The sequence below is a fragment of the Sminthopsis crassicaudata genome, chromosome 4 (genome assembly GCF_048593235.1).
Source record: "Sminthopsis crassicaudata isolate SCR6 chromosome 4, ASM4859323v1, whole genome shotgun sequence".
Taxonomy (NCBI): Eukaryota; Metazoa; Chordata; class Mammalia; order Dasyuromorphia; family Dasyuridae; genus Sminthopsis; species Sminthopsis crassicaudata.
Window position 1 is genome coordinate 322265558 of NC_133620.1, and position 15885 is coordinate 322281442.

The following is a 15885-nucleotide window of genomic DNA, read 5'->3' on the forward strand; positions in this document are numbered from 1 at the left end:
TAGAGCTTCACGCCATTAAAAAAAGTATTTTACAATCTTGGGACATTCACTGTTATCATCACCATTTCACAGAGAAGAAGACTGAGATTAAGAAAGTTGCACAAGAGTAGCAAGGATAGAACTCAAATTCAAAGCCTTATAAATTCCATTATTTTCCATTGTAACATCCAGCAAGAGAGGAAGCCATGACAAATGGAGTGATGAAAGTGGGTGTGGGGAGAGAAAGATGAGAGGTGTGGATGATCAAAGTGTACTAGGCTCAGAAGAACTCAACTAGAGGTGAGATGCAGAAGACTTTTGTGGAATTTTAATTAATTATTTTTGCTAATTAGTTGCTGAATTCAATGGAATTATAAGTGCTGTTAGCATCGTCTAATTTTATGTATCCTATAGTAAAACTATTTTCTGATTCACTTGCTTTGAGAATGAGTTCCTTTTTTTTCCCCCCTTTTTTCCTTTTTTTCCAGAGTTCCTTCTTAGTAATTAAGAGTTTTTTACAAATTAGGTTAGGGGGATTAACCTCTGAACCAAGAGCTGTACCAAACCTTGGACCTTTAATTCTATCCAGCACAAAGCAAATATACCTACACTCTGGGAAAAAATTCACTGCCTTAATACTCTACTCTACTATACCCCAATATTCAAAGCCAAGTAAGACTTGATTAAAAAACAAAAAACAAAAACAAAAACAAAAAACAGTAGAGGAGCTGGGAATAGTATTTAACCCATTTGTTTCTGAATGGTATTATGGTATTATAATCAAATTGATTTTTCCTCCCATTGCTAGTTTTAAGAATTTATGTTCTAAACTAGTAAAATAAGGCAATTTGAAGAACTTTTGATGAAATTTGTGAGCATTTGAGAGTAAATCGGTTGATATGGTATGATAATTTCTAAAACATGTCATTCTTTCCCATGCTAGAGGAAAAAAATTTAGAATCCTATTGGAATATAATCTCTTATTTCAAAAACTAACTTTAAAGTTTGAAAATACAAACAGAAAAGATGTTTCCTGATACAGCAAGAATCATTTCAGTGCTAGAGAACTTAATCAGAAGGCAGCAGTAATAATTTACTCTGATGCCCAGGGTTAAGGGAACATAAACACTGCAATATCTAAACCTCCTTGCCCAATTTCCCTTTTTCTACATTACTGCATTTGCCTTTCTCAGCTTATACAACTTGATTTTTGTATGTATCTTATTGTCTCAATTTGTCTGTGATTGCATGTGTGGTGTTTTTGTTGTTTCTTGCTGTATTTGTTTCTGCTTATCATTCTTCCGACAATCTGACTGAAATGCAGTAAATAAGTAAAAGAAAGATGATAGCCTAGGATAGATTTTTTGTGCTATATTCTGTTTGTGTGAGCAGGGAGACTATATACAAATGTAATAAATACATAGTACCATCTTGCTGTCAAGAAGATTAGGACAATGGAAATGGCTGCCTGTTGATTTTGGAAGAAATCACACCAGCATTTCCCTCCTCAATCCCTTCGGGATTTGCCTTAACCAAGTGATAATTGAAGGGATCTGATGTGACTCAGATTCATTCTCCCAGATTAAAAGATGGCAGGTCAGTGGAGAATTCACTAATACACAGTGTGTGTGTGTGTGTGTGTGTGTGTGTGTGTGTGTGTGTGTGTGTGTGTGTGTGCTTGTATTTGCAATAAGAGGGGAAAGCATTGAGTAACTGAGCTACTGTAAAAGGGAAGCTGTTCAGCTGTGAGATTTAGTGCCTGGTTCTAGAGCCAGAGTTGTGTTATCAAATTGTGAACAAGGTATAGTGTGGTGAATGCCATATTATTGAAACCCACCTCCCAAAGTACAGACCCACTATGAGAGTGATTTTCTATTTCTTCCCCTTTTTTCTCTTCCCTTCTGTCTCTCTTTAAAACCCTGTATGTACCCTCCTATTTTCTGAAACTTATTTTTGATTCTTAAAAGTTTGCTTATCTTTTTGTAGTGGCAAGGAACTGGAAATTTCATGGATGCCCATCAGCTGGGGAATGGCTGAATGAGTTATGGTATATGAAGGTTATGGAATATTATTGCTCTGTAAGAAATGACCAGCAGGAGGAATACAGAGAGGCCTGGAGAGACTTACATGAACTGATGCTAAGTGAATGAGCAGAACCAGGAGATTATTATACGAGGCAACATTATACAATTATACAATGAACAATTCTGACAGACATTATTCTCTTCAACAATAAGATGATTCAGATCAGTTCCAATGATCATGTGGTAAAGAGAGCCATCTACACCCAGAGAGAAGACTGTGGGAACTGAGAGTGGTTACAACATAACATTCTCAGAGTGGTTACAACATAGCATTCTCATTCTTTTTGTTGTTGTTTGCTTGGGTTTTATTTTCTTTCTCATTTTTTCCTTTTTGATTTGATTTTTCTTGTGCAGCAAGATAATTGTATAAATATGTATGCATATATTGGATTTTATATATATATATATATATATATATATATATATATATATATATATATATATATTACCATATTTAACATTTATTGGATTATTTGCCATCTAGGGAAAGGGATAGGGGGAAGGGGGAGAAAATTGGAACATAAGGTTTTGCAAGGGTTAATTGAAAAATTTTACATGCATATGTTTTGAAAATAAAAAGCTTTAATTTAAAAAAAAGAAGAAATGGTCAGCAGGTAGATTTCAGAAAAGCCTAAAGAGACGAATATGAATTGATGTTGAGAGAAGTAAACAGCAGCAAAAAAAAAAAAAAAATACTGTACACAGTATTAGAAAAATTATGTGATGATCAATTGTGATAGACTTGGCTCTTTTCAACAGAGGTGGTTCAGGGCAATTCCAATAGACTTGTGATAGAAAGAACATTCACATCTAGAGAGAACTATGGAAACTGAATGTTGATTAAACATAGTATATTTAATTTTTTGTTGTTGTTTGCTTGCTTTTTTTCTCTTTTTTGTGTTTTTTTACCTTTTATTTTTCTTATACAATATGACAAATATGAAAATATGTTTAAAAGAATTGCTCTAAACTGGGAAAACATTTTTATAGTCAAAGGTCCTGATGAAGGCCTCTTTTCAAAATACATAGAGAATTGATTCTAATTTATAAGAAATCAAGCCATTCTCCAATTGATAAATGGTCAAAGGATATGAACAGACAATTTTCAGATGAAGAAATTGAAACTATTTCTAGCCATATGAAAAGATGCTCTAAATCATTATTGATCAGATAAATGCAAATTAAGACAACTCTGAGATACTACTAGGATGACAGAAAAAGATAATGATGAATGTTGGAGGGGATGCGGGAAAACTGGAACACTGGAACACTGATACATTGTTGGTGGAATTGTGAATGCATCAGCCATTCTGGAGAACAATTTGGAACTATACTCAAAGTTACCAAACTGCACATACCCTTTGATCCAGCAGTATAACTACTGGGCTTATATCCCAAAAAGATCTTAAAGAAGGGAAAGGGATCCACATGTGCAAAAATGTTTGTGGCCAGAAACTGGAAACTGAGTGGATGCCCATCAATTGGATAATGGTTGGGTAAATTGTGGTATATGAATATTATGGAATATTATTGTTCTGTAAGAAATGACAGCAGGATGATTTCAGAAAGGCCTGGAGAGATTTACATGAAATGATGCTGAGTGAAATGAGTAGGACCAGGAGATCGCTGTATACTTCAACAACAATACTGTATGAGGATGTATGAGACGAACCAAATCAGCTCCAATAGAGCAGTAATGATCTGAACCAGCTACACCCAGTAAAAGAAGTCTGGAAATAAGTGTGGATCACAACATAGCATTTCCACTCCTTCTGTTTTTGTCTGCTTGCATTTTTGTTTTCCTTCTCAGATTATTTTTACCTTATTTCTAAGTCCGATTTTTCTTGTGCAGCAAAATAACTATATGGACATGTATACATATATTGTATTTAACATATAATTTAACATATTTAACATGTATGGGAATGCCTGCATCTAGGGGAAGGGGTGGAGGGAAGGAGGGGAAAAATTCGGAACAGAAGGGAGTACAAGGGATAATGTTGTAAAAAAAAAATTACCTATGCATATATACTGTCAAAAAATGTTATAATTATAAAATTAATTTTAAAAAAAGAAAGTATTTTAAAAATTAAATTAAAAGTTAAAATAAATAAATAAATAAAAATTTTCAGTAAAGAGTTTGCTCACCTTTTTGCAACACAGATTACCTTGGTCCGCACTACCTGAAAATCAAGTAAGCTACATTTCATTCTACCCTTTGAATTCTACAGTATCATTAAAAAAGATTTGAGGGTCTAGGTTCTCTGCCATTGGCTCTAGTCCCTGGTGACTATATTCCTCCTCCAAGTATGCAGGGTATGTCCCTGTACCCCATTTCTATTAGCCATAAATAGTCCGATTAAAAATTAGAAATATTTACTTCAAAAAAATATAATTGCAAATATGCAAACACACTCCCAACAAGTGGAGGCAAATACCTTCTCTGTCTCTGGGGAGGGGAAGATGATTAGGTTCATAGTTTAGTTTGCATAGAGCGCAGTTCTAGATCTAAGTCCAAAACTCCCATGGGCCTGAAGGCACTTTGGCTTCCCCAGGTTTCCATGCCAGCCTGGCTGGCTGTACCACATCACCCGCAGTACTGTCTCCAGGGCTGAGTTCAAACTCCTAATCCCATGAGAATCACTTCTAGCACCTGCACCTGCCCAGAACAGAAACGCTCCCAGGCCCATTTCTCAGAAATGACGATAAAAGAGAAGGAGGAGGAGAAGCACACTTCTCCTCTCAGTGGTTCTGTTCATGGCATGCAGGTTGGGCACATCAGAAAACATGGTGGAGAAAATAACCGAAAAGACTCAGGCCTCTGGTTTTAAAAACTTAGTCAATTAAAGGAGACTACCCCAAGCCATGTGGTGGGGTACACAGCTGGCTCCACAGCAGGTAAACTGGGCATGCTCAAAAAGGCATGTTAAAGGGTATCTCCATCTTAGAATTAGAATGTCCAAAGAAGCCCAGATTGCATCTCTGTTTATGCTATCTTTTAAAAATAATAACATAAAGATAATAAATAAGAAAAGGGTGGAATTCCTAGGACCATCTCAAACCTGCATATTAAGGATAGGAGAAGACACAGTGATATGTATAGACATCAAGGAAGAAGTCAAAAATAAAAAGCTGAAAATCAGAGGAAAACCAAGACAGAGACAGAGGGGCAGAGAAATAATCACTGCATGGATGAAACATGTGACTGTCCTCAAACATATTGGAGAAGGGCCATAAGGGAGCACCTGAGATGGAGATTTTCAACTATGATCTTTTATCAGAACATTTCTCTGGCTGGGTGACTTAGAGATGAAGAAAAAGAACTACTGATTAATTTTTTTCATACCTTTTCAAGGCAGAGGTTATTTTTATATGGGTACTCTCTGTTTCTGTCCCTCTTTCTGTCTCTGTCTCTGTCTCTGTCTCTGTCTCTGTCTCTGTCTCTGTCTCTCTCTGTGTCTGTCCCTGTCTCTCTGTCTCTCTCTGACTCTCTGTCTGTCTCTCTTTCTCTCATCATTAGCAATCTTGGAGGCTGGGAGAAGAGGGGATAGTGATTGTGTCTAGACTGTATGATACTGACGTAGGGATGATCTTCCTTCCTCCCTCCCTCTCTTTTTCCTTTCCTTCTTTCCTCCCTCTCTCCCTGCATTCCTCTCTCCTTCTCTTCCTCTCCCTTTCCCTCCTTCTGTTCCTTCCCTCCTTCCGTTCCTTCCCTCCTTCCAATCCTTCCTTCCTTTTCTTCCTTCCTTCCTTCCTTCCTTCCTTCCTTCCTTCCTTCCTTCCTTCCTTCCTTCCTTCCTTCCTTCTTTCCTTCCTTCCTTCCCTCCTTCTATTCCTTCCTTCCTCCCTTCCTTCCTTCCTTCCTTCCTTTCTTCCTTCCTTCCTTCCTTCCTTCTCTACTTCTATTCCTTCCTTCCTTCCCTCCTTCTATTCCTTCCTTCCTTCCTTCCTTCCTTCCTTCCTTCCTTCTCTACTTCTATTCCTTCCTTCCTTCCCTCCTTCTATTCCTTCCTTCCTTCCTTCCTTCCTTCCTGTCTCCCTCCCTTCCTTCCTTCCTTCCTGCCTCCCTCCCTTCCTGCCTGCCTCCCTCCCTTCCTCCCTCCCTCCTTTTCTTTCCTTACCCTTTCCTTTTTTCTTTCTTTTTTTTCTCCCTTCCTTTCTTTCAAATTATTATTTTTTTAAATTTGTTTATTTTTGCCCAAGGACTTGTTCTGATAGGAAATTCCCTTCCACAGGGATGGAACCCAGAGAGTAAATAAGAAAGTCAAGTCCATAGGGATGAGTAGCTCCACCCACACAGAAAAGACCATTTAGGGACTTATCACAATAGTGCAGAGAAGAAATGAGGTACTGAACTAGAATAATGGCTAAAGAGGAGATAGATATAAGAAAAATATTGCTGAAAATAGTCATCATCAGGAATTGGTAACTGATTAGTTGTAGTGAGACAGGAGTAAAAACTTACTCTGAAGAATGGCAAATATGAGAAATTCAGAGAACATATAGACTTGAAGTAATTAAGAGGGAGATAAGCAGAGTCAAGGGAACAATACATATGATGATTAAAATAACACAAATTTAAGAGGGGAAAACTAAGAGGAAACTGGACCATGAGTATTCACAATGACTGGTCTTGGTACCAAATAACTGATGAGACACCCTTCCTTCCTTTTAGTAAAGAGGTGAAGTACTCTGGATGTGTGATGTCAGAATTGATCACTGGGGCCACTGCATTTGTTGGTTGATTTTTTGTTTTGTTTTGTTTTGTTTTAAAAAACGGTTTTCCTTTGTTGCCAAAAAAAAAAAAAAAAAAAAAAAAAAAAAAAAAAGGACTCCTTCGGGGAGTGGATTTTCAGAAGAAAGGTTTAATAACTCAAGGTAGGTTTGAATTTTGGGGATTATAAAAATGTTTGTTCCATCCATAGAAATAAAGAAGATGGGAAAAGACACAATGAGGTAAATTTGCTTGAATTATAAAGTTTCTCTAATTCCCGGTATTTTTTTTTTAATTCTAAAACTGCAAATATAACAAACTATGATGTTTTTTCCCCTACAAATTACAGCACCAAAGTAATGAAGTTTGCCAATTACAAGTCTTCATAAGGAAGCCAGGAATTAAGAATAGGTGATTAGAGAACAATGATTTAATCTTAGATTAACTTTTGTTTTGGGTCAGATTCATTTTCATACTAAATCTGAAAGGATTTGGGAAAAGTCTAACCTAAAGTGTGATAACTGTCTAGAATAGGGGGTTGTAATGTCCACCAATACACAGTAGCTACCAGAAGACCCTTCAGAGACTATGTAGCAGAAGTTCCCACAATATGAGCCCACATCCACTCAAAACCCAGTTCAAGAGTCCTTACCAAGCCAAATCAGCAAGCATTTATTAAGTGCCTACTACGTACCAGGTACCATGTTTAACTCTGGGGCATAAAAATAAAAACAAACCAAAACCAAAACCAAAGACAGCCTTGTTCTCAAGGAATACACCATCTAATAGGTAAGACAACATACATACCATTATGTTTAAAAAAAAAAAATATATATATATATATATATACATATATATATATATATGTATGTATGTATGTATGTATGTATAAGACAAATTGGAGATCATTTCAGGAAAAAAAAAAAAAAAGCACTAACATTAAAGATTGAAAAATGATTTTCACAGAACGTGAAGATGAAGATTTAGATGAAACTTGAAGGAAACCAGAGAAGCTAGATTGTAAAGATGAGGAGGGAAGAGAGCTATAGAATGGAGGAGTGAAAATGCCTGTAAATACAAAGAGAAATGTCTTATGCCAGTGACAAGCAAGGACACCAGTGCCACAACAATAGTGCTTGCCATGAAATAAAGTGTAAGAAGACTGGAAAGGTAGGAAAAGGCCAATTATGAAATGCTTTGGGTTAAAAAAAGAAGATTTTACAATGGATCCTGGAGGTGATAGGAAGACAATGGGGTTTATTAAAATCATACTATAGTCAAACCTTCAATTTAGGAAGATCAGTTTTAGGCTTAATGGAGGTTATTATAATAATTCAAGCATGAAGTAAGAAGGCAATGGAGTGGGTTAGTGGCAAAATCAAAGGAGTGGTAGTATACAAGTGATGTTATAAAGGTAGATATAGTAGGACTTAGCAGCTGATTGGTTATGGACCATGAGAGAGAATCAAGAATGATACCTAGATTTTTGAGCCTGGGTGACTGGAAGGATGGTGATACCTTCAGTAATGAGGAAATCAGGAATAGGAGAAGACTTAGAAAGATAGTGAGTTTGGTTTTAAACATGTTGAATTTTAAATATCCATGAGACAATGTTTTACTTTTTCTCTAGGAAAGATTCAGTTTTTCTCTAGGAAAGGAACAGTTCAAAGTAATTGCATTTAATAAAATGGCATAGTAAGAAAAATTTTAATAGAACATTCCCTCCTTAAAATTAGGACATCCTCAGTGGTATGCTAATAAATGTTTAACAACCAGCTCTTCCCCCACACAAAAAAGTATGTATATTTGTGTGTGTGTGTGTATATATATATATATGTTTATTATAAATTTACTGATATGTGTGTAGCACACAATACAAATAATAAAATATTTAATGTTCTTTATTATAAATTCCACATAGTTGATTGATTTTCACACAATGTTTTCATTCACTTTTGCAGAACTCTTGTATTGATAACCATCAATTCAACCATGATTCAACAAATGGAGTTGTGTCTTAATCTGTTTAATCTTTTCCCACTATATTTATTTATTGTATAAATTTCATATATAATCTACCCTCATACAAATTATATTCAATAAACTGAAACCTTTTTCAACTTCAAAACTACTGACTAAAATAAAAGTTAACTATTCTCTTAGCTTTTTTGTATAATTGCATAAATTGGAACATTATTTGATTCTACATTATTATCTACAAGAACTTGAAAATCATTCAAGTTTATTTCATACTTTAAAATTTCACTTCAGTGATACAACTTTTTTACTAGTTGTCCATTGTGAAGTTAGTTTTTCATAAGGTCAAGCAGATGATTTCAACAAATCAGAACAATTAAAGTGCCTTCACCATTGTTTTTGTCCAATAAAAGAAATAAGTTCATGTATTGTATTATATTTTCTAGTAATATACTCCTAGGAAAAGCATAAAATTTATTACTTATTTAAATTTATGTGACTTAACCAATTTATATTTATGCTTTTCAGTGCCAGTCTTTAAATTTTCCAAAGCTTAGATTGCCCATTTAACCTATATCAGATTGCTTGCTGTCTTGGGGAGGGGTGCTAAGAGACAGAGAAAGAAAAAAAAATTGGAATACAAAGTCTTACAAAAATGAATGCTTAAAGCTCTCTTTAATAAAATATTATTAATTCTCCAAAGCTCTTATGGTAAATCTGAGTAATTTTTGTACTTTTTGAATGCTCATTGATCTTAACCACAATGCAATTGAAAAATAATGATATTCTTCAAGAATATCCATCATTAAAATTTTGCAAGAATTTATTTTTAGCTAATCTTTTTACCAAATTACAATAAGAAGAATGAGAGAAATGCATATATATATATATATATACACACATATATATATATATATATATATATGTCTTATAAAAGTAGCAGCTCATAAAACATGCCACCCATATAGATCCCAGTACTCAACTAATTTTAATAATTTCAACTTCAAATTCTTTAGCTACAGTTTCTAGCTCAGTTTCATTTTCATTAGATTGATGACAAAAGAATGAATTTTATCCAGAAATATATTTAAATTGTTAACTTGTTCTATTCCAAATATTGAAGTAAGATGATTTTTGTTGTTCAGTCTTTATCATTCACATCTGAATCTTCCTGACCCCATTTGAAATTTTCTTAGCAAATATACTGTATGGAGTTGCCATTTCCTTCACCAGATCATTTCAAAAATTTGGAAACTAAGGCAAACAGGATTAAATGACATGCCCAGTAAGTGTCTGAGGTCAGATTTGAGCTCAAAGAGGTGAGTTTTCCTGATTAAGGACCTAGCCCTTTATCCATTCTGCCACCTGGCTTCTCTGCTTGGCGATTTAAACAGTGCCAAATTATGATTTTAGGAAAAATGTCTAAAAACTTTACAGCTACTCAGATTTTATTCCATACATTTTCTTAGCATCATTAGAACAAAATGCAATTAAGCTCATTATCAAATAATTAATACAGACATGATGGTTTAAATAAAATAATAATATATTGAAAATACACCCTGATGTGGTTGATATTAATTCTTTTAAAACAACAAATAACATTGCCAACTCAGGACTAGCCAATTCAAGCCAGCTCCAACACATTACTGGATAGACTCCTTAAATTATATTTTAAAAATAATAATAGCTTTTTATTTTTCAAAAAACATACAAAGATAGCTTTCAATATTCACCTTTGCAAAATCTTGTGTCCCCAATTTTTTCTCTCTCTCTCCCTCCTCTCCCCTCCCCTAGCTAGCAAGTAATTCAATATAGGTTACACATGTGCAATTCTTCGAAACATATTTCCACATATATCATGCTGCACAAAAAAAAAAAAAAAAAAAAAAAAAAAAAAAAATAGATCAAAAGAGAAAAAAATGAGAAAGAAAAAAAAAAAACAAGTAAACAAACAACAACAAAGGTTGTTTATCTGTTACTATGTTGTGATCCACGGTCAGTCTCCATAATCCTCTCTCTGGATTCAGATGGCTATAATTTGCCAGTTGAGACTGCTATGGCTTCTTGGATCCATGGATGAGAGTTGAGTAAAGGTTGACACCAAAGGTAGATGAGAGATCCACAAGCTTTTACATGAGAGGTATTAATCCTCCTGACCACCCATACACCTCACTAATAAGCTATGTGCTAACTAAAGAATTTCAGAGAAGAACAAGCTGATCTGAGATTTAAGAATAAAATAAGAGAATAGGTTTTAGAAATAGAAAAAACTTTAGGAATCATCTAGTTAAATTCCTGTTACATAAATGGAAACTAAGGTTCAAGGTAAGGAAGTGATTATTCTGAGTCCGACTTCACCTTATTCCACTATTATATAACACTGCAACAAAAGCATTTCCCACAAGTAATATATTGCAAACTATGTCATATCAATAGGAAACTGGTTAGGATTGCATAAGGGTATCCATGAGACCTAGGAATAAATTACACTTCTTGGTATTTGTGGCAGCCGCATTAGCACCCTGGGTACCTTAGAATCAGCTGGAGTCAGGATAAGCAAAAGTCTTTATTCTTGGTCTTTAGCGGTAGAAGTGAAGAGAGTGGACGCGTAGGATCTCTATGACCTCACCCCTTCTTCTCTCTCACCCAAGCGACCCTGGCTAGTCTCATTGCACCTCTTAGTTCCTCCCACAATTCTCTGTATACACCAAACAATTGGGTCAGCACAAGATAGTGGGAAGGGTCATTTTCCAAGCATATTCCTATGGAGTATTGTCCAATTGGTAATTAGCCTCAAGTGCTAGATTATCTGACCTCAGTGCATTAACTCAAGAGTTTCAGCCCTTTACATCTCCCTCTTTCTTTTGTTTTAGAACACAGGTGGTCACATCATCCCTGACTTCTCAGGGAGGTGAGAACCCCAAAAAGGAGATAATCACACTCTCCCTGACATCTCAGGAAGGGAGGTGAAAAGCACCAAAAGGAATTGGAGATTGCTAGCGGGTTTCTGGGCTGAAGGGTCTTATTGGAAACAGATATGCACAAACCCATCAGCATGGGAGGTATTACACAAGCACATAGCAATAGGGCACAGGCTATTAGTGATGACTCTCCCTATAGCCAGTGCAGGCTCAATGTGATGTAACAAACATGAATTATACATGCAAGTAGTGATATAACAAACAATATAATCAACATGGTGTTATAAAAGATTTCCAGAAGTCCTGGAATGAGGGAACGCAAACAACAGTCACATATATGCCTTCTTCAGCAGCCAAGAGATAGTCCAAAACTAATCTATTGTCTGTTGTTTCACATGTCAGGGAATCCAATGATCCCTGCAAGTTTTTGAAGTCCTGCAACAGTCTTTTTATGTGTTAGGAAATCCAATGATTCCTGCAGATTTTGAAGTCCTGCAACAGTTTTATCATGTCTCAGAGCATCCACTGATTCCTGAGGGTTTTCAAGTCCTACAACAGCCTTATCATATCTCAAAGAATCCACTGATTATTGAGGGTTTTCAAGTCCTACAACAGGTTTATCATATCTCAGAGAATCCAATGATTCCTGAGAGTTTAGAAATCCTACAACAGTCTTATCATGTCTCAGAGAATCCACTGATTCCTGAGGGTTTTCAAGTCCTACAACAGTCTTATCTCAGAGAATCCACTGATTCCTGAGGGTTTTCAAGTCCTACAACAGTCTTATCTCAGAGAATCCACTGATTCCTGAGGGTTTTGAAGTCCAACAATTTTTGATGTCCATGAGTCAAACGCCATAACTGCCATGCTCTTTCAATGGTGGGCATAGTCAGCAATGGAACCATCTGATGTTTCTTGGGTCTTTTCCTTTGTTTCAAGGGCCTGCTCCGTCTCTCTCTGATGGACAAGGCGAATATGGCTCGTTGGCACTTATCTGATTCCTTCTCCATCTGTAGAGATACAAGCAAACCCTCTCCCCCAAGCAGTTAACCTATCTGGTCCCTTCCATTCATCACTTTCTGAGTCTCTCCACATCACCTGGCAATTTTCTAAAGATAGTGGAGCTGCTTGCATTGGACACTGCCCTTCCAGTGAGTTATAAAACCCATCTGCTGGAGCCAGAGCATCTTTGTCAAAAATCAAGAAGTTAATAGTATAAAGAGATAGATTTAAAAGTTCTCTAGGGTTACCTGTGGCTCCCCCTTTCTTTTGTTTTTGGAGGATCATCTTAATGTCTCTTCTTTCTCCTCTCTACTATTGCTTGTCCTTGAGGATTAAAAGGTATGCCAGTACTGTGTAAAATCTTATACTGTGCATAAAAGTGTGCTAAATGTTTAAAAGTATATGCAGGTCCATTGTTTGTTTTTATTGCTTGTGGCATACCCATAATTGCAAATGCATGTATAAGAATTCAGTGACCCTATACACTTCAACAACAATACTGTATGAGGATGTATTCTGATGGAAGTGGAAATCTTCAACATAAAGAAGATCCAACTCACTTCCAGTTGATCAATGATGGACAGAAATAACTATACCCAGAGAAGGAACACTGGGAAGCGAATGTAAATTGTTAGCACTACTGTCTATCTACCCAGGTTACTTATACCTTCGGAATATAATAATTAATGTGCAACAAGAAAATGGTATTTACACACATATATTGTATCTAGGTTATATTGTAACACATGTAAAATGTATGGGATTGCCTGCCATCGCGGGGAGGAAGTGGAGGGAGGGAGGGGATAATTTGGAAAAATGAATTAAAAAAAAAAAAAAAAAAAGAATTCAGTGACCACTCCGGCTGTCTCTTTTGCTGCTAGTATTGCAAAAGTGAATCCTGAAAAGGTGTCTACCACAACATGGATAAAAGACAGACAACCAAAAGATTTATAATAGGTCACATCCATTTGAAAATCCAATCAATAGAAATAACAAAAATATGAAAATACTATGTTATGATCCATATTCAGTTTCCATAGTCCTGTCTCTGGATGTAGAAGGCTCTTTGGAATTGCCTTAAACCATCTTAATGTTGAAAAGAGCCAAATCCATATAGTTGATCATCACATAATCTTGCTATTACTGTGTACAATGTTCTCTTAGTTCTGCTCACTTCACTCAGCATCAATTCATGTAAGTTTTTCCAAGCTTTTCTGAAATCAGCCTACTTATCATACTTACAGAACAATAATATTCCAGTATATCCATATACCATAATTTATTCAGCCATTCTCCAACTGAAGGGCATCTCAATTTCTAATTCCTTGACACTACAAAAAAGGCTGCTGCAAACATTTTTGCATATGTGGATCTTTTTCTCTCTTTTATGATCTCTTTGGGATATAAACCTAATAGGACTTCTAATGTTTCTTTCAAGAGGTTCTATGAGTATTGAAAAACAAATTCCAGAAGACAGATTTTTTCATGGTTTTAAGCATCACCTTTTCATCAACCTTTCACCCCTATTTCTTGGATAAAGATACAATTATTTATAGGAAATAGCTTGTTCCAGGAATCCCGTGTCCAAACAACTCGGGTACCAAGAAACATCAAATAATGAGAGGAAGATTGAGCCAGCTTTTTTCCAGTTCATCTCCAGTTTTGTTGTTGTTGTAGTGGGGTTTTTTTGTTTTTTTGGGTTTTTTGTTTTGTTTTGTTTTGTTTTACTTTTTTTTTTTTAATCTAAATCAGGTTAACAAGGTTATTAATTGTTGGATTGTTGTTATTTTAGGGCAGAATTTTGGAGTGTGACAGATCAAAACAATTTCCAGAGAGGAACCAAAGGATCATTCATTTATCAGAGAGGAGTCTCAAAGCTTCTTTACTGGAAGTTTCAGGAAACAAAATCTACAACCTAAGTTTTGAGGCACAAGATAAATTATACAGAAAGAAGGAACTGAAGGTTGGGGCAATGGGAATTGGAAGTGGGCTGGAGATTGTGGGATTATTTGAATAAAATAATTCCATAGCTGACAAGGATTTATGGGAAAACTAAAAAGCAATCAGACAAAAAACACATTTAGATCAACCTTTATACCACATATCACAATAAATTCAATATAAAACAAAGATGTAAATATTAAATTAATAAATTTAATGATATAATAATCTAACAACCAAAGAGATATTTTACAGATGTGGACAATATAATGAAATACATCATGAAGAATTCAAGTTTAAAAATATCAAGGAAAATAATGAAAAATATAAGAAGATAATATGATATATGAAGAAAGGAGACCTTGCAAGGTAATGGGAAAGAGTTAACACCCAGTTTATGATTAAACAAGAAGGAAATTGATGATTCTGGGATTATAGGATTATGAATCTCTTTAACCTTCCCCTTATCTGAACCTGTCAGTCATTAGGCAGCTTCAATTAATTCATAAATTAAAAATGATTGATATTAGCTTCAGGGGCATTTTTATTTTTATGGAAAGTAATGAATCTGAATTGACTTGTTGTGGTTGGCTGATAACTCTCTTTATTAATGCTTAGGGCACCACCATTACCATCCTCCCATTCCCCCAGGCTCCCAACCTAGGTGATATCTGGACTCATTCTACCCCACCCAATAATCAATCTCTTACTGTCAATCTAGAGTACATTCCCCTCTCCCTTCTGTTTTTGCCTCTGTTCTGGCACAAGTGCTCGTCATTTCACATTTGGATTATTGTAATAACCTACTGGTTGGTCTGTCTGCCACAAATTTCTCCTTCTCTATTCCATCCTTCATTTAGCCCCCAAAATAATATTTCTAAAGTGACAGTCAGCGTGTGTCCCTCTCTTATTCAAGAAACTCCAGTGGGTCCCTATTACCTCTAGAATCAAATACAACATTCTCTGATTGGTTCTCAAAGCCTTCCATAGCCAAAGCTCCCCACCTAGATTCCAATCTCTTTACACTTAACATCTCCCCATCCACATACATTTCCAGCCAGTGATACTGGTCTCCTTGTTCTTCTTCCAACAAGAAACTCTTTCTCTTGACTCTCAGCGTTTTCTATTGCTACCCCCTTTGCCAGGGAATGCCCTCCTCCTCCTCATCTCCACCCCCTGGGTTTTGTGGCTACTTTTAAGTCCCAGCTAAAATCCTATCCTAACCAGGAAGGCTTTCCTAGTCCCTCTTAATTCTACTGTCTTC

The 15885-nt window shown here is 35.7% G+C and overlaps 1 protein-coding gene across 1 annotated transcript in view; it reads right to left on the minus strand.

Moving 5' to 3' along the window:
* The window catches only part of PECAM1 (platelet and endothelial cell adhesion molecule 1), a 111004-nt gene extending 99605 nt beyond the window's left edge, over positions 1-11399 (minus strand). Inside the window, exon 1 of the mRNA XM_074260522.1 lies at positions 11288-11399. The gene's annotated coding sequence lies outside the window, so the exon portion shown is untranslated. The remainder of the gene's footprint in view (positions 1-11287) is intronic.
* Between the last annotated feature and the right edge of the window lie 4486 nt (positions 11400-15885).